Source organism: Canis aureus, chromosome 1, assembly GCF_053574225.1.
Source record: "Canis aureus isolate CA01 chromosome 1, VMU_Caureus_v.1.0, whole genome shotgun sequence".
NCBI lineage: Eukaryota > Metazoa > Chordata > Mammalia > Carnivora > Canidae > Canis > Canis aureus.
This window is the reverse complement of record NC_135611.1, coordinates 68,319,458-68,339,931: the sequence shown is the minus strand read 5'-3', so window position 1 is coordinate 68,339,931 and position 20,474 is coordinate 68,319,458. Positions and strand designations below refer to the sequence as shown.

At 40.5% G+C, this 20,474-nt stretch overlaps 1 protein-coding gene across 1 annotated transcript in view; it reads right to left on the bottom strand.

The window, feature by feature from the left end:
- The window catches only part of LAMA2 (laminin subunit alpha 2), a 597,066-nt gene that overhangs the window by 270,330 nt on the left and 306,262 nt on the right, over positions 1–20,474 (bottom strand).

Genomic DNA, 20,474 nt, shown 5'->3' with positions numbered 1-20,474 from the left:
TTACATCTTCTGACATTGACAGTAACCTTGTAGAATGGAAGAAAAAAAAAACAGAGAAGCAAGCAAGATCATTTATAGGACAGGAATCAACATCGGAGCTTGAGTGACAGATGCAATGCAAATACTGCCGGCCTTTTTAAAAAATTCCACTCCAGTGCTGTAAATAAAGACATTCCTAAAACAAAGCTGATGATCTGTATTCCGCCGTTTGCTCCGGGCTGACAGACAGAGCCCTAGCTTTGCGGCCCTGGGCTCTCTGTGGCCTCCTGCTGCAGACCCCGAGCACAGAGCGATTGGGGGCCTGCAGGGGATGGAGGAGGAGGAGGCACCGCTTTCCCCAGAGCTGTTCCGCGGGGATGCACGGAGTTTGCTCTGGCTGATTAGACAAGGCTTTCAAATTGCAGCTCTGCAATGTCTTCTAAGAGCTCATTACGTGGAGCTCTATGAGGAACTAGAATTCAGGAAACTTCTATTCCCCTGTTCCACTGAGAAATAGCCCTACTCTAATGTCTTTTCATATATAAAATAATAAATATCTGCCTGGACGATAGCACTTGGCATTATTGTAAGTAATGAAGGGTGAATCTGTGTAAAAGGTTTTCGGTTCTATTAAGATAAGCATCCTAAATATTACCTCGCGTACCCGTTCAAAAACAGCCAGACCATTTTCTCAATGAGAGGAGTCTAGACAGGCAGCAGGAAAAAAAAAAAAACAAAAACAAAAAACATGCTTTATATATATTTCAAAAAAGACTCAACTATTTAGAATTTTCCACATTAATAAAAATATTCAGTAGGATGTAGGGATGGAGCTTGGGAAAAACACTAGGATACAGATGTATAATGCTGCGAAGCTTTTGAGCTTCCAAATACATTTTGATCATATAAAATTTGGACTGCATGCTTTATTTATTTATTTATTTAGGGAATATGTTTCCCTAAATAAAAGTGGAAAAGGTCAATTTTAATTCATAATTTCTTAATTTAAAAATCACACAAATGTGAGGAACTCAGAATTAAAGGTAAAGTCTATTTTGCTAATAAGAGCCAAAGGGAATATGACTTGAGTATCTAGGTTTTGTTTTGTTTTGTTTTTCTTTTAAAGATCTATTTACTTATTTGAGGAGACACAGAGAGAGCCTGCCGGCATGTGTCCATGGGGAGGAGCAGAGGACGAGGGACAGGCTCTCAGGCCCACTTGGGGACTTGATACCCGGACCCGGAGATGATGCTCTAAGCCAAAATCAAGAGTCAGACACTCAACCGAGACACCCAGGTACCCCCAAATATCCAAGCTTTTTAGACTTTGCTTGAAAAAGAAAAACGCTTCATTTGTTACAACATTTCATTTGTTTGTGTTGTTGCCATACCTACTCATAATAAAGTCATATAAGCTGTAAAACGATATGAGAGGAATGAGGATGGAAGCAGGAAAAATAAACAAGAAACAAATCGGAGGAAGAGAGGCCCTTCTGCAGGTCAAGCATAACACAAAACATGAACTAAGGAGTGGAATTAATTCAGCTTCTTCTTCTGAGCGCTTATGGTAACGATAGTAACACAAATGAAAACTTGCCTTTTCACTCACATGTCGTACTGCAGTTTTCCCCCAACGCCCCCGTCCATCTTTGATACCTGTACTTCAGTATCAGAACCCGTTTTTGAATCATCTGTGTTCATGAATGAACTCATTTTCCTTCCACCTAAGTTATATGGAAACAGACCAATTTTACAAAGGCGTATAATGATGTCACCAGCTTTGTTTTTTTTCTTCCTACGTCACAAATATCCATTTCCATAATATTAGAATCATAGACCTTTTTCAGTCGCTCTGAAGGTATATTTAGGGCCATTTCTATATTGCAGCTTAGTCAAGTAGTTATTTAAGTCATTTTGAGGGATCCCTGGGTGGCGCAGCGGTTTGGCGCCTGCCTTTGGCCCAGGGCGCGATCCTGGAGACCCGGGATCGAATCCCACATCAGGCTCCCGGTGCATGGAGCCTGCTTTTCCCTCTGCCTATGTCTCTGCCTCTCTCTCTCTCTCTGTGACTATCATAAATAAATAAAAATTAAAAAAAATTTAAGTCATTTTGAGAAAGGATTGCTTACGATTCCGTCCCGCAGCTTACAGGGTGTCTTCCCAGCAAGGCACACCGTCCCAGGGATGTCTGCGTGGGGAGTCGGCTATAAGACAGCATCCCCTTGGGACATTGTTTTTGGGGAAAGGCCTTTGGGAATATCCAGAGCACAGACTGTCCTTTTCCGCAGTTGTGGGTGAGGAAGTCTGCCTCTTCTCATCGCCCCACTGCTCCATAGTCCTGCAGCAACAGTCACCTGCTTTTCCTCTGCATGTGCCCCCCTCTCCCATCACCCCTTCAGCACCCTGATCTTCAACGTCTCCGTCAATCCCGTGTGCACAGGGCTGCCAATCATGGGCCGGCCTCACTGTCTCCTGTAGCAATTATCTGTGGCTCCGGACTAGTTTCACTGTCAACTGAGACACAGGGTGCGACGCAGGGTCTCTTCAGTCCTACCATCCACCCTTGGCCATCTTCTCCCTGTCTTGTGCCTCCAGGGCCCCATTGAAAGCATCCTCTCGATGCGTCTCGTTGGCAGCTGTACCTCGCAACCACTCATGCACCTTGGGTCGGTTGTTATTCCTAGCTGCATGTGGCAAGGGACTGTTCCTACGGTTCTTGGCTCCTTTGTCGTCTGTCGCACAAAACTCCTGCGACCCCCTCCTCTACCATGGCCACACCACTGCCGCCCTCTTCCTTCCCATGCTGTGCTCAGTGCATGGATGCCTCCAAGACTCTTATTCCCCTTTGGTGGCCCTTTCTTATTGACCCTCGAGTCCTCTCTGGTGGATTTAATTATGATTATACCTGCTTCCTCAATCCGTATCCTCTCTCCAGCACTGTGTCCCTGTATTGGTTTGCTTGGGACGCCATAACAAAATACCACAGACCAGGTAGCTTAAACAACAGAAATCTGAGATCAAGGGGTCAGCAGAATTGGTTTCTTCCACAGCCTCTCCTCTTGGTCTGTAGATGTCCCCATCTGTGTCCTCACACGGTCTTCCTTCTGTGTTCACCCGTGTTCCGATGTCTTCTTCTTACAGGGACACCAGTCATATTAAATTGGACCCACCCTATCTCACTTCAAATTAATTACCTTTTTGGAAATCCTTTCTCCAAATAGTCACATCCCAAAATTCTGGGGGGTTAGGACTTCAACACATGAATTGTGGGGGCAGGGATACGGTTCAGCCTCTAACAGTCCCATCCTGAGTGATTGCTTAATAACGTCTCAAACACTCAACATACCCAGTTAATCTTGTTACCTGGATCTTCCCAGGAAACAAACTTGATTATTTTCCCAACTTCAATGATTGGGTCAAGCCAACTGCTTTATTTCTATTATTCAAATTAGAACCCGTAGGTGTAACATAATACTGTTTTCACTGCGTTATTTATATCAAATTAGTCTCAATCTTATTCTATTGAAATGCTTGTCTAACTTTCTATTTTCATTGCACATCACACTTCCTAGGTACTCACGGAGCATTTGAATTCAATTCTCTGACTTCAGTCATTTCAGGGGGAGAGAGGAATTTTATCAACTATTACTTCTGCGGGTGCCTCCCTAATGAAGGGCCTCTCGTGGCCCTGGGAATCTAGAATATTCAAGTTTCTAAGCAGTGGCAATACTCTCTAGGGTCTACCTAGGCCCTCTTTACCAACTGTGCAGGGGTGCCCAGGGCCCGGCAGTCAACTCACATGGGCACTGTGGGGTATGTCTGTGTCTAAAGGAGACTCGAGCCATATGGTGTCTGTTGGACACCACACAAACAACGAGCTTGAGGTACCTCATAGTTCTAACATGAGGAAGCTTTGTGTACCTTTCAGGGATATTCTCGAACCACTGAGCTCCGTTTTTGCACTCTCAGCCACGTCGTATCTTTGTTAAGGGAAGTCTTCAGTGAATGCTGTGATAAAAACCACAGATAGCACAGAACTCAATGTGAAACAGGAATTAAAGGTAGTGGTGTCCGATCCATTTCTAGATTTAAGAAGTTTTGTATTACCCAGCGGGCACACAAATTACCTTTAGTAAGCCACTGTGATCATGAAAAAAAAAAAAGAACTTATTAATTATTACATGCCTGGACTGATGTGCATTATCTTTTTAAATGGTTGCTAAGTTGGCAAAATGTAAATATTTTAGGTTGTTTAGTCCTCACTCCTGTGGCATATTTCAACTGGTCTAGGAGACCCTGTGGAAGAAAAAAAAATGCAGAGAACCTAAGACCTAGTACCACAAAATGAAGTAGTTTGGGAACTTCTGGCCTACCTCTTTTGATAGACTCTTCTACTTTGATTTGTTTCAACCCATTTTCCTGCTGACATCCTTATTCCCTCAGTTCTCTGATTATTCAAACTCTGCCTTTCTGTCTTTGTTCGGCTGGTGTCCCACTGGTCAGAAGACGGTGATGCAGAGGGGATTTCTCAGCGACAGAGAATCTGCACAGGCACAGCGTGAGCGCCAAGGGCCTCAAGGACAGGAAGTGCCGTGTAAGCCGTGTCACCCCTGGACGCTGTGGGAGGCACCCTGACAACACAGCCCAGACCGTTGGTAAGCCACGCGTATTGTGCGTGACTTTGGTGTTCCACGGTTTTGGACTTCATAGACTTCATTTACTAATTTTATCTTTGAGACGTTCAAATCCATCCACTTTGGGGACAACACTGATTGCTCTAATTTTGTGGAGCGCCACACGTACTGCCAATAGAACATTTCATCTTCCCCTGCTATTGAAGAGCAAAACGGTCACAATTCCATTGGCCAGAGAAATAGAGTTTTCCACAGGTAGAAGTAAGTGTCACTCCAGTTCACACTGAGGTGATTCTTACATTTACAGGATAGATGAGACTATATTTACCAGAGATGAAAGTTGTATTTATTTTCAATACAAAGAGAAAATGAATTTAATGAGGATAGTTCATTTCATAAGGGTCTCCAAAGACTCAGGTGTTCAGTTGTTTGGTTTTCTTCTTCTTGTTTAACTTTATATCTATTAAGCAAAATTCTCTTCAGGCAGATTCAGATATCAAATTGAGAGGCACTGCAAGGAAAGGGAGCACCCATTCATTCCTGGCCATGCTTCATCTCTAAGCCCTCCTCCACTCTCCTGATCCCCAAATCCACCCCATTAAGAAAAGAGCAACACAAGTAGCTGTTTCCCCACAAGTACCTGGTTTAATATTACCTTCAGGGGGAGAGAAATAGCTTGTTTGCAAGCAGCATCACAGTTACTATGCAACCTATAACCTGATGTCACACATAATAATGTAGCGTGCACGCGGCCCCTTGCATTAAAGACTTAATGAGGCAGGCAAGGTCTCCCTCATGAGTGGAAAAGGCTAAAGGTAATTCGTAAAACTAAGCCTTACACCAGTGCGTAGTCTTAGGTTCCCTGTGTTGTAGCCTTCCCCACCCCCAATCTCAAGAACTAGGAACTGAAGGGTAAAGGAAGCGTGCAGATCTACAGGGGACGACACACTTGGGGGGAAATTCTTTCATAAAATGACACTAGAATATTCAGTTGTCTGATATCAGAATATCGTCGCTTTTATCCCACCACCTGGGGTGTAAAACCTAATACTTACCTTTGCTCACCAGGGCAAGGATTTCAGGAGATACACTAAAATAAAATGAGGAAAAGTCTTCATAATATGGAGCAGGATTGATGATAGTATATGCTACCTTCAACGTAGTGCCCCAAACGTGGTCAGTGGTTCATCTTTCTACACTTGGAAGCTCCTGAGCCTGAAACTCTGAAAATGTGTCCCTCCCACCAAAGCGCTCACTGGCGCATCTATCCGCCGAGCCCTCCTTCAACATGGAAACAGCTTCACGTTTTGTTGTGCTTTTCTGTACATTTGTAACACTGAGATAAGAGCGTGTTTCTCTTCTTTCAAAGTTTGATAATTAGAATAGAACGGACATAAGGGGAAGTTGAAGAGAACAAGGATTTACATAGGAGACCTTTAAGTTAACATCAACTTAATGCACAGAAAAAGGAGTAGGTGTTGTGAGCCTCAAACGGAAACATTCTGGAAACTTTGGCTCAGAAGGCAAGAGACCACGTTATGTAGTATAGGAGGTACAAAGAGGAAGATCTTGAATATTTCCCCACCTGCCTCCATTCCTCCCTTCTTTCTTTTCTTCCTATCTGCCTGCTTTTCCTGCCTCTTTTCCTTCCCATCTCCTCTCTTTTCTCCTCCCCCTCTTCTCCTCCCCCTCCTCCTTCCCCCCTTCCCTGCCCCCACCAGCTCCATCTACTCCTTTTTCTGATTGCTTTTTTTTTCCTTTTAGATGTGGCCACATCCAATCTGATAATTTTGCATTCTTTTGTATTTTGTATCTGCTGAATTTCCTAAATATACAAAGTAGGGATGAAAATTACGAATGTGACTGCACCAACGACAGGGTTTTATGGCAATCCATCAGAGATCCTCTCTCAGTGTCACACCAACTGACCAGTGTCCTTGGAGCCCAGTCCTCTAACCGCTTCATTGAGATATCAGTATGAGCTTCTCATATGAATCTTTATAAAATTGATGATTTATTCACTTGAATAACACCAACCTACCTTTAACATAAGCTTTCTGTCTCCCACCTAACATAAAGGTCCAGTTATACTTTCTCTAAACTCAGTTATGATTCAGAGCAAATGGAATGATAAGGGTTTGATCAGGTAAGAATGTTTCTGGTTACAGCTGAAAGCCAGACAATTTAGTGGTTCCTATATAACAAGAGGTCCAGAACTAAACAGATCCAGTTTTTAAAAGACGACAAACATATTATTTTTCCTCATTTCACGTATTTTCTACACATACTTAGATCCATCTGAAGATACTTAAAAATATAAAAACTCCATAAAGAGATTTGCTAAACATCATGTAGAAGATGATGAAGTACTTAAAAGTACGGCATCCCATACATAAAATCAAGAGTGTTTCCCCTAAGTTCTCCAAATGAGAGAACTACTTGTTATTTGTGACACGCAGTAGTGACCAAGTACTGAGTTGAAATAATACTGTCTCAACAGATGTAAGTAAATGGTAGCAGCCAAATTCTCCAAACTGTTTTTGGTTATCAGGCCCAGACTCAAAAACAGGATTTTTGCAACAGCTGCTTGTCTTCTGTTTACTTACTTATGTTTAGATGGAATGTTCCATTAGTTCTCTAGCTATGGGTGGGATTAATTTATGTGTAAATATTCAGTACAAAAAAATACATGTAATACATAATTAAATACTGATCTAATCAAATAAACTGTAAATTATGGTTTTATATATCCATAACTTTCTTATTGACTAGGGCTTAATTTTTTTTTAAGTTCTCTGCCAAGAAAATAGAAAACTGCATGCTCATGATATACAACATGGATGTTGATTAAAATAACAACATACATTTTAATCCAAGTTCTATTAAGTTAAAGAGAAACAGACTATTTTCACATAAATGACAAATGAATATATATATTTTCATACATTTATTCATGCATAAATTATTGTGAAAAAATTTATGAGGACATTGTAAGGAGATATCAATAATGCTATTTTCTATTTGAATACAAATTTTAGCTAAATTTTCTCTTAGTCCTTAAGCATTTTGTCCTGTAAGGATATACAAGGATATTCTTTTTTTTTTTTTTTTTTTTATTCATGAGAGACACAGAGAGAGAGAGAGAGACAGAGAGAGAGGCAGAGACACAGGCAGAGGGAGAAGCAGGCTCCCCGCAGGAACCCAATGTGGGACTCGATCCCAGGGCCCCGGGGTCACGACCTGAGCCGAAGGCAGATGCTCAACAGTGGAGCCATCCAGGTGCCCTGAGGATATTCTCTATTCTAGATATATGGCTACTGTATAGTCTTTCCCCTCTTATTGCAAAAGCAGGAACAAAAGTGTAATAAACAAACAGAATTCTTATCATTCCCATAGGCAATTCTCAATGTTTATACCTTCAGCAACACTGACTATGGCTGGAAGGGCTGTATGCTTAAATGAGCTCAATTAATTCCAGGTTACACCGTTTAAGTAGAGGATGTTTTGAAATAATAGTCAACTTATTTCCCACAAAGGCAGATGCTAAAATACTGGTCCTGGAATACTATTTTGATCTGATTCGAAATTGACCTACCACTCTTCCTTTTTCTCTTTTCCCTTATTCATGAACTCGGCAGGTGATTCTTTATTCCAGCAGAAGCTGGTTATGAATTTTAGAAGAAAAGATTCCCAAAGATGCAATGGAAACTAACTCATACCCCAGAGGAGAATCAACAGGCTAATAAAATATATTCAAGTGTCTTCTTCTAGAATGAACAGATAAAGATTTGTGTTACTTTCTAATGTGTCTGTTAACATGGAAATCGGATATAAATCACACAAAAGATCAAGCTCATTCCTGGAGATTTTTCAGACCTGGTTTGGGTTCTGGTTCTGCCTCTAAATGTTGTATGGCCCCTGGGAAAGTTATTTATGCTTTCAGAGTCTCCATTAATTTTCACTGAAATGAGCTGAATTACACCTACCTCAGAGTTTGTTCTGAGGATGAAATGAGAAAATACACATAAAAGTCCTCACTTGGTACTGGATAGTATATATTCAATAAATCTTGTAAATCATAGTGTTTTAATAAGTACAATTCTCAGAATTAAAATATATACACACTTCACACTAAAAAACTGTAAATCATAGTGTTTTAATAAGTACAATTCTCAGAATTAAAATATATACACACTTCACACTAAAAAACTCATCATAATGCTATTTATTTCATGATTCTCAATGCACTTTGAAACCTCAGAGCTTCTGGAAGAGATCACAGTATTGGGAGGATTCAGATCTTATTCATGTTTTAATGTTTCCCTGTGGTACTCTGCATAAGCATCTTAGAGAAAGCAGATATTGCATAAATATCTGCTGAATTTTAATCAAATTCAACACCATATATCATTTCAATGTATTATAGACAGAGAAGGCATAAAAAACCAGGACAAATTTGTACTACCCCCATGAGATCGCTTGCAGTTATTAGAATAGGCCTTTACTGACTTCTCTACTCTTGTCTTTGTCAGTCCTAAAAACAGACCAAAGGAAATATGTCTATTTGAGTTTTTTGGTGATTTGAGTTTACCACAGGAACTTACTGTGCTGCCGACTGGCAAACTCTAAGTGCTCTTATTTTAAATAAGGCCCCTTAGCATTTGGGAAGTTTGATCTGCAGTTGAAAGGAAAATAAATATTTAAGTCATTTAGACATTTACACATATAAAGCAACTAACTATACGTTATTACTTTTCACCTGATTCTATATGCTAGGATAATAGTGTAAATTCCAGCCCCCACTAATACATATTTTATAAGTTACAAATACATTTTCAATATATTCTGATATATTGGCAAACAATGTACTCTCTGTATTAAAAAGACACCCAGCATACAGATTACAGGAAGCAATGAGTCAACTGCCAACATAACGAATCCGAGCACATTCTTGATGCCACCATTTAAGGGAGTAAGTTGACAAATTAGAGGTCAGCCAAAGAGGTGTGACCAGGATGCTGATGGCTCTAAAAGCAGAACAAAAGGTTTAGAAAGGTAATGGGGACATTTAACCTTAAAAACAGAAGACATAGGGAAAACACGATTGTTTTCTTTGAATATCTAAAGGCCTATCATGTATAATCAAAAGGACACTGGCTCTGTCACATAAAAATGGACTCTATACAAGGAAATGGGGGAGGGATATTTTTTGATCCTACTTAAAAATTAACTTCTAATATCCAGAACTGTTGAAAATGGAATGAGCTCTGTAGGGTGTTCATATCCTTGTAGATAAACGAATAGAGGTCCATCTGTCTCGGAAGATGGAGAAGGAATGCCTACATCTGCTAAAAGGTTGGACTAGATCTGATATCACTGGGAAATTTGCAAGTCTACCATGATAAATTTTGCAGCCAATTTACTAGTAGTTGGTTAATTATATATCAGAGTAACCCTTTTCAATTTCTATTATAGACTACCACCAGGATGGTAATCAGCTTCACATACACCTGCTCCTTGTTCTGTGGTTTTAGAGATAAAGCATTTAAAGGACAGGACAACACATTTCATTAAGAGAACACTACTTGTATCGACAGTATCAGAGATTGGGAATGGCCTAGTGGGGAAAGAGTACAGGTGTTAGAGCTAGTCTTCTTGGGGAGCAGGGAATAGTCAGCTCTGCCGCTGTGTGTAAAATTAAAAGGACGCAACAGTAAATACCTCATAAGGTTGTGGTGAGAACTCAGTTGAACAATCTAGAATAGGGCTCGACACTTTATCAAAGTTTTTTTTTTAATATTTTTTAAAATTTTTATTTATTTATTTATGATAGTCACAGAGAGAGAGAGAGAGAGAGAGAGGCAGAGACATAGGCAGAGGGAGAAGCAGGCTCCATGCACTGGGAGCCCGATGTGGGACTCGATCCTGGGTCTCCAGGATCGCGCCCTGGGCCAAAGGCAGGCGCCAAACCGCTGCGCCACCCAGGGATCCCTTTATCAAAGTTTAATAAAGTTAGCTGCTACCATTTTTTTTGTTGCCATTATGGAGAATAATCTCCAAAATTTTGTAACTATTTAGAGCAAGATTCTCTGATTACCACCGTATACCACTGCAACACATTAGTATGATCTGGACTTTTTAAGCTTGAAGATAAATACATCTGCAATTTTTTTTTTTTTTAGCAAGACATAGATAACATAAAATATGGTACATCTTAAAATTTAAGGGGACACAATTACTGAGTCATACATAATCAAGTTAATATTTATATGGAACTTTAGAATTTAAATAGCATTTTTTGCATCATTTTATTCAATCTCTAAAAATTTTATAGGGTGGGTTTGTGATTACATTATTATATTGTAGACATGAGGAAATTGAGGTTTTAAGAGGTTAAGTTGTACACAGTCACACTGTGACTTTAGCTATACTGAGATGCATCCCTGATTTATGTTTACTTTGTAAAATACTCCCCCTCAAGATTCTCTGTCTCTCAAACACACACACACATGCACACACTCACTTTCAATATGCAAGGTGTCTATAATGCAAAGATCATGTATTTCAGAATAAAACTGACCTATTAGAGAATCTGAGTCCATATAGTTACTGTGTGACTTTGGGCAAATTTAATTCTGAAGTTTACTTTGTGTTATGTCTAAAAGAGAATGAAAATACCATCTTGAAGGGTTTTTATAAGGAATTCATGAGAGGAACTATGTAAAGCTACTCTGTTCTATACCAGGCATACAGAATTTCTTGAAACATTATTTCTTTTTTTTTGAAACATTATTTCATTTTCCCTCCTATTTTGAGAATTCAGTAAATTCAAAGTAGGTTTGCTAATTCAAGTCTAAGCACTCGTGTAGAAAAAAAAAAAAACTATGGTTGCTGAAACATGAAATATCCTATCTTCATTAATAATAAGAAAAAAACAAAGTAAACTTTTCTAAAATACTGTATTTTCCTCATTGACTAGTAAAGATCTAAAAGTTTGATAGCATCGTCTATTAGTGAGGGGGTTAGGGAAACAAGCACTTTCATGCCTTTGCGGTAATACGTACAGGATCTATGGGGTCAATCGGGCAATGCTTATTTAAATTACAAATGCATATACACTTTGACATAACAATTTTGGTTCTAGTTAATTCAACAGCTATACTTTCACATAAAGGATATAGCTAGATGCAACATTATTCACTGCAACAAAGCTTGTAAAAAAAATATCAAAAATAGACTAATGTCAGGGATCCCTAGGTGGCTCAGCGGTGGAGCGCCTGCCTTCAGCTCAGGTTGTGACCCTGGGTCCCAGGATCGAGTCCCACGTCAGGCTCCCTGCATAGAGCCTGCTTCTCCCTCTCCTGTGTCTCTTCCTCTCTCTCTCTCTCTGTCTCTCATTAATAAATAAATAAAATCTTAAAAAAAGAAAATAGACTAATGTCCATCAATAGTGATTGCTAATAGATTAATAAGGGTAATGATGGAAATGCCACTCTGCAAAGTGGTTTTATATACATTAACTCTTTTAACCCTCAAACAGCATTAGGTAACAGGGTACATTCCTATCATTACATTCATTCTAAAGATGAGAAAACTGAAATGCTGGCTGTTTCCATACTTTGCTTAAGGTTGAAAGGTTGGCAGGTGGTGAAACCAGGATTTGAACCTCAAAGTCTAGCACCAGAGTCAATGTTTAATCTCTTTTATGACAGCTGAACAAACTTGGGTGCATCCATTCAGCAAGACAACCAACCAAATAAACACACCACATACACACAGACACACACAGGAAGAAAATCTTTATTCATTAATATGGAATTATCTTGATTATAGTAAGTAAAACAACTCTAGTGTGTTTTTATAATATGTGTGGCATACAACCATTTGTGTAGAATGAGGGGAAAATGATATATGTGTATGCAGTTACATGTGTATATATATTCTATTAAAAGATAAATGTAAAAATAGAGAAAATAAGATTTAACCCAAAATACATGATTAGTTACTATTCTGATATTATTCATTCTTTAATTAATTGTACCAGATGGAATGACTAATAGAATCAGCATTGCTATCTGGAATATATGAATGAAGTAAAATATTTGTGATTTAAGCACATGCAAGATGTATCTGGTAACCAATCAGAAAGTGTGTTTTATAAAGAATGATTAAAAATGTATTTATTGGGGTTTCTGGATGAGTGGTATTGAGAAAACACAGTGAAAAGGAGATCAGACCTGAGTGCTAGCCAGCCTTACACAAACCAGATGTGTAATTTCAAAAGTATTCGTCTCTTAAGAATGAAGCCAAAACCAAAGTATAAGGTATGGGAAGTAAAGAGAGCTGACATGATGTCTCGGTTCATGAGAATCTCATGGAGTATGACTTTGAGCAAATATTTATCTCGGTGAGCTTTAAAAATCATCGTCTCTACTGTGCAAATCTCAACAATTTTCCTGCTTATTTTACTGTGTTATTTTGAGATGTATATGACTTACTATTTATTAACACATTTTGGAGACTACATATATTCACATTTTCATTATTCAATACCTTTAGTTCTAAGATCCCCTGACTTAAGTGACAATAAAAATCTGGTGCCTATCAGATTATATGATTTCCATTAGATGTTCAAGCCTTCTTGCTTCAGTGGGGAAACCCTCTAATATGCAGAAATTACTGCACTCAAGTAAATGTATCACATGGCATTTTGGATTTTCTTCCCCTTCACTTTTTTTCAGTAGATAAATCATTAGAATAAAATACTGTCCCCAAATTCTACAAATTTCAGACATTTACTAAAAGTACGTCAGACTATGGCCTCCCTTACTAAAAACCAACAAAACAAAAAAGTCAAAAAAAAAAAAAAAGAAAAGAAAAAGAAAAGACAGAAAACTATAGTCAAGGAAAAACAATGACCAAAATTTCAAAATGAAGGTGAGCATTTCTCATAAGCTACATGAGAAAGTTTGCAATTTTTCTACTAAGTTCGTCAATTCCCATAAACTATAGGTATCCTTTTGTAACAAAGGGAATACAGTGTTCTTTACTATTTTTTAAGAAAACAGAGTTCCTGCCATATAAAGGCAGACAGACCCTCAGGACACTCCAAAGTTCCTGCTAAGAGTTCAAAGACGGCCATAAAAGCAGTCTTATCAATCACAACATGAAACACTTTCTCACACTCTCATGGGGGTGCAATATTTATGCAGCTTTGGAGACTTATTTTCTTACATCAACCCAATTGTATACTTCTTGGTGGGAGGGCAACATCTATGCATTCTGTGAACTTTAACATATCACATTGAATTTTGTAGTATGTACTTCATTTTATATACTATTTCTGAAGATTTTAAAATTTCTGTTGTTTCTTTTCCTCCTCAATCATAACCGAACATCCCTCCCACGCAGGCCAGCTGTTTCTCCATTTAAAAGAAGGCAAGTAATTTAACATCATAAATACCAAACTGCATCTCAAGGTCAGAGTCAAAAGCTTTTATGTTTCATTAATTTTCAAGTTCTTCATCAGTTTTTCTCATTGAGCTACCATTTATTTCTTGGTATGTGGAAAAGCATAAAACTTGTGTTATCAGTTAAAACAGAGGCTATCTCCAGCTATTAAACTAATATAAAATATTTTCAATTAAACGGGGAGTAGTTCGTATACTTTGTAAATGGCAACAGCAGAACTTCAGAAGCTTTCGGATCCATTTACCAGCAACTTCAAGCCCTCTCCCCCCCCAATGAGGGAGATGAAACCCTTCTCCTTGAGTCAATCCATGCTCTAGCTGCCGAGACATAAAAATATGGACCTTTATCTCCTAAATCAAATCATTTTTTAAAGAGATTTTATTTACTTATTCATGAGACACACACACACACATACACACACACACACAGGCAGAGACACGGGCAGAGGGAGAAGCAGGCTCCCTGCAAGGAGTCCGATGCAGGACTCGATCCTGGGATCCCCAGGTCATGCCCTGAGCCAAAGGCAGACAGTCAACTGCTGAGGCACCCGGGCATCCCTAAATCAAATAATTTAGGCTACTCCTGTAATGCTAAGAAATGATACATTTAAAAATATTAGCTATTTCTTAGAAGTACACTAAACGTGCACAATGAAAAAACTACATGCACGACCATTTGGTTTTTGGTAGTCGCTTATTTGATAATAAGCAGTAGTTGGATAATGTAAGCAACCTTGCATCACCTGAGATTCTAAGCAGTATTTCTGAAATGAATTATATATAAGGAAATTGAAAATCTTACTAATTTCATTTATTTCCTCACCAATTAGAAGACTTAATTTTTTTTTTTTTAGCCCCAAAGCACTTATTTTACCATTAAGAAAACATAGCCAGAGAATATATATGATTTTCCCAAGGCCAAATTGCAAAAAAAATAGCAGAGATTCTGGGTGTTGGCTTTCGCTTGCACATCTCCACATAGGACTGCAGGTACCATTGCTTAGAACAACATGTTTTCTGTTCTCTTTTATTTTGTTATAAAGGTTTAAAAAAAGGTCACAAATTATTTGGCCCTCATCCCACAGAGTATCATTGGGGTCTTTATCTCCTCTCCTGAATCTAGGGAGGTTTCTGACTGCTTTAACTGGTGAAATAATTGTGTGTAACTTCTGAGGTAAGGTCATTAAAGACCATTGAGCTTTTGCCTCGTTAGCGGGGCACATTTTCTACTGGAGCCGCATGCCGTCATACAGGAAGTACAACGACCCTGAGGCCATCATGCTTGGAGGAAGCCCCTCCATGTATTGTTCATGCTTGGGATGTCTGGTTGTCGTCTCAGGTGAGTCCAACCTTTGAGTTATTGTACTCCAAGCACTAGACCTGGAAGCCTCCAGCTTTGTCAACTCCCCCACAACCATTCGAGTCTCTGCTGGACCCCAAGATATCATTGAGCAAAGAGTACCTATCCCTGCAATGCCTTGTCCAAACTCCCTACTGCAACATTTGTAGGCCTGTTAAAATAGTTAACAGACATTATTAAGCTTGAGGTAGTCCGTCACTCAGAAAACTCTCAGATCTTAATTTTCTCCCATATAAGTTAAGTACATCGGCTAGTTTAATAAGTTCAGCCACCTGCAGTCAAAAGCTTACTGTGATGGGGGGAGGAGCAAGACGGCGGAAGAGTAGGGTCTCCAAATCACCTGTCTCCACCAAATTACCTAGAAAACCTTCCAATCATCCTGAAAATCTATGAATTCGGCCTGAGAATTAAAGAGAGAACACCTGGAATGCAACAGTGAGGAGAGTTCGCGCTTCTATCAAGGTAGGAAGACGGGGAAAAAGAAGTAAAGAAACAAAGGCCTCCAAGGGGGAGGGGCCCGCGAGGAGCCGGGCTGAGGCCGGGGCGAGTGTCCCCAGGACAGGAGAGACCCGTCCCGGAGGAGCAGGAGCTGCACCGACCTTCCGGGGGGAAAGGGGCTCGCGGGGAGTTGGAGCAGGACCCAGGAGGGCGAGGATCTCCTCGGGCTCCCTCGGACAGTAACAGAGCAACTGCGCGCCCAGGAGAGTGCGCCGAGCTCCCTAAGGGCTGCAGCGCGCACGGCGGGACCCGGAGCAGCTCGGAGGGGCTCGGGCGGCGGCTCCGCGGAGGGGGCTGCGCGGCCCCGGGAGCAGCTCGGAGGGGCTCGGGCAGAGGAAGAGGCTCCGTGCGGAGGGGGCTGCGCGGTTCCAGGAGCAGCTCGGAGGGGCTCGGGGGCGGCTCCGCGGAGGGGGCTGCGCGGCCCGGGAGCGCGAATCCACCAGCACAGGCTCCGGAGCACAGGGCGCCGGGACACAGACCAGGATCCGGCCTCCCCCGGGACAGGCAGAGGCCGGGAGGGCCCAGGACAGCGAGGACGCTCCTGCCCCGAGCTGAGCAGATCAGCGGCCCCGCCCGGAGCCTCCAGGCCCTGCAGACGGAGTTCCTGCCGGAGCTGAATCCAGGTTTCCAGAGCTGCCCCGCCACTGGGGCTGTTGCTCCTGGGGCCTCACCGGGTAAACAACCCCCACCGAGCCCTGCACCAGGCAGGGGCACAGCAGCTCCCCCAACTGCTAACACCTGAAAATCAGCACAACAGGCCCCTCCCCCAGAACACCAGCTAGACGGACAACTTCCAGGAGAAGCCAAGGGACTTAAAGTACACAGAATCAGAAGATACTCCCCGGTGGTTCTTTTTTTTGTTTGTTTTGTTTTGTTTTGTTTTGCTTTTTGATTTGTTTCCTTCCCCCACCCCCTTTTATTCTCCTTTCTTTTTCTTCCTTTTTCTTCTTTTTTTTTTCCGTTTTTTTTTCTTCCCTTTTTTTTTCTCTTTCTCTTTTCTTTCCTTCTTTCTCTCCTCTCTTTTTCTCTTTTTCCCAATACAACTTGCTTTTGGCCACTCTGCACTGAGCAAAATGACTAGAAGGAAAACCTCACCTCAAAAGAAAGAATCAGAAACAGTCCTCTCTCCCACAGAGTTACAAAATCTGGATTACAATACAATGTCAGAAAGCCAATTCAGAAGCACTATTATACAGCTACTGGTGGCTCTAGAAAAAAGCATAAAGGACTCAAGAGACTTCATGACTGCAGAATTTAGAGCTAATCAGGCAGAAATTAAAAATCAATTGAATGAGATGCAATCCAAACTAGAAGTCCTAACGACGAGGGTTAACGAGATGGAAGAACGAGTGAGTGACATAGAAGACAAGTTGATAGCAAAGAGGGAAACTGAGGAAAAAAGAGACAAACAATTAAAAGACCATGAAGATAGATTAAGGGAAATAAACGACAGCCTGAGAAAGAAAAACCTACGTTTAATTGGGGTTCCCGAGGGCGCCGAAAGGGACAGAGGGCCAGCATATGTATTTGAACAAATTCGAGCTGAAAACTTTCCGAATCGGGGAAGGGAAACAGGCATTCAGATCCAGGAAATAGAGAGATCCCCCCCTAAAGTCAATAAAAACCGTTCAACACCTCGACATTTAATAGTGAAGCTTGCAAATTCCAAAGATAAAGAGAAGATCCTTAAAGCAGCAAGAGACAAGAAATCCCTGACTTTTATGGGGAGGAGTATTAGGGTAACAGCAGACTTCCCCACAGAGACCTGGCAGGCCAGAAAGGGCTGGCAGGATATATTCAGGGTCCTAAAGGAGAAGAACATGCAACCAAGAATACTTTATCCAGCAAGGCTCTCATTCAAAATGGAAGGAGAGATAAAGAGCTTCCAAGACAGGCAGCAACTAAAAGAATATGTGACCTCCAAACCAGCTCTGCAAGAAATTTTAAGGGGGACTCTTAAAATTCCCCTTTAAGAAGAAGTTCAGTGGAACAGTCCACAAAAACAAGGACTGAATAGATATCATGATGACACTAAACTCATATCTCTCAATAGTAACTCTGAATGTGAACGGGCTTAATGACCCCATCAAAAGGCGCAGGGTTTCAGACTGGATAAAAAAGCAGGACCCAACTATTTGCTGTCTACAAGAGACTCATTTTAGACAGAAGGACACCTACAGCCTGAAAATAAAAGGTTGGAGAACCATTTACCATTCAAATGGTCCTCAAAAGAAAGCAGGGGTAGCCATCCTTATATCAGATAAACTAAAATTTACCCCGAAGACTGTAGTGAGAGATGAAGAGGGACACTATATCATACTTAAAGGATCTATTCAACAAGAGGACTTAACAATCCTCAATATATATGCCCCGAATGCGGGAGCTGCCAAAATATCAATAAATTATTAACCAAAGTGAAGAAATACTTAGATAATAATACACTTATGCTTGGTGACTTCAATCTAGCTCTTTCTATACTCGATAGGTCTTCTAAGCACAACAACTCCAAAGAAACGAGAGCTTTAAATGATACACTGGACCAGATAGATTTCACAGATATCTACAGAACTTTACATCCAAACTCAACTGAATACACATTCTTCTCAAGCGCACATGGAACTTTCTCCAGAATAGACCACATATTGGGTCACAAATCGGGTCTGAACCGATACCAAAAGATTGGGATCGTCCCCTGCATATTCTCAGACCATAATGCCTTGAAATTAGAACTAAATCACAACAAGAAGTTTGGAAGGACCTCAAACACGTGGAGGTTAAGGACCATCCTGCTAAAAGATAAAAGGGTCAACCAGGAAATTAAGGAAGAATTAAAAAGATTCATGGAAACTAATGAGAATGAAGATACAACCGTTCAAAATCTTTGGGATGCTGCAAAAGCAGTCCTAAGGGGGAAATACATCGCAATACAAGCATCCATTCAAAAACTGGAAAGAACTCAAATACAGAAGCTAACCTTACACATAAAGGAGCTAGAGAAAAAACAGCAAATAGATCCTACACCCAAGAGAAGAAGGGAGTTAATAAAGATTCGAGCAGAACTCAACGAAATCGAGACCAGAAGAACTGTGGAACAGATCAACAAAACCAGGAGTTGGTTCTTTGAAAGAATTAATAAGATAGATAAACCATTAGCCAGCCTTATTAAAAAGAAGAGAGAGAAGACTCAAATTAATAAAATCATGAATGAGAAAGGAGAGATCACTACCAACACCAAGGAAATACAAACGATTTTAAAAACATATTATGAACAGCTATACGCCAATAAATTCGGCAATCTAGAAGAAATGGATGCATTCCTGGAAAGCCACAAACTACCAAAACTGGAACAGGAAGAAATAGAAAAACTGAACAGGCCAATAACCAGGGAGGAAATTGAAGCAGTCATCAAAAACCTCCCAAGACACAAGAGTCCAGGGCCAGATGGCTTCCCAGGGGAATTGTATCAAACGTTTAAAGAAGGAACCATACCTATTCTCCTAAAGCTGTTTGGAAAGATAGAAAGAGATGGAGTACTTCCAAATTCGTTCTATGAGGCCAGCATCACCTTAATTCCAAAACCAGACAAAGACCCCACCAAAAAGGAGAATTACAGACCAATATCCCTGATGAACATGGATGCAAAATTCTCAACAAGATACTGGCCAATAGGATCCAACAGTACAGTAAAAAAATTATTCACCATGACCAAGTAGGATTTATCCCTGGGACACAAGGCTGGTTCAACTCCCGTAAAACAATCAATGTGATTCATCATATCAGCAAGAGAAAAACCAAGAACCATATGATCCTCTCATTGGATGCAGAGAAAGCATTTGACAAAATACAGCATCCATTCCTGATCAAAACTCTTCAGAGTGTAGGGATAGAGGGAACATTCCTCGACATCTTAAAAGCCATCTATGAAAAGCCCACAGCAAATATCATTCTCAATGGGGAAGCACTGGGAGCCTTTCCCCTAAGATCAGGAACAAGACAGGGATGTCCACTCTCACCACTGCTGTTCAACATAGTACTGGAAGTCCTAGCCTCAGCAATCAGACAACAAAAAGACATTAAAGGCATTCAAATTGGCAAAGAAGAAGTCAAACTCTCCCTCTTCGCCGATGACATGATACTCTACATAGAAAACCCAAAAGTCTCCACCCCAAGATTGCTAGAACTCATACAGCAATTCGGTAGCGTGGCAGGATACAAAATCAATGCCCAGAAGTCAGTGGCATTTCTATACACTAACAATGAGACTGAAGAAAGAGAAATTAAGGAGTCAATCCCATTTACAATTGCACCCAAAAGCATAAGATACCTAGGAATAAACCTAACCAAAGATGTAAAGGATCTATACCCTCAAAACTATAGAACACTTCTGAAAGAAATTGAGGAAGACACAAAGAGATGGAAAAATATTCCATGCTCATGGATTGGCAGAATTAATATTGTGAAAATGTCAATGTTACCCAGGGCAATATACACGTTTAATGCAATCCCTATCAAAATACCATGGACTTTCTTCAG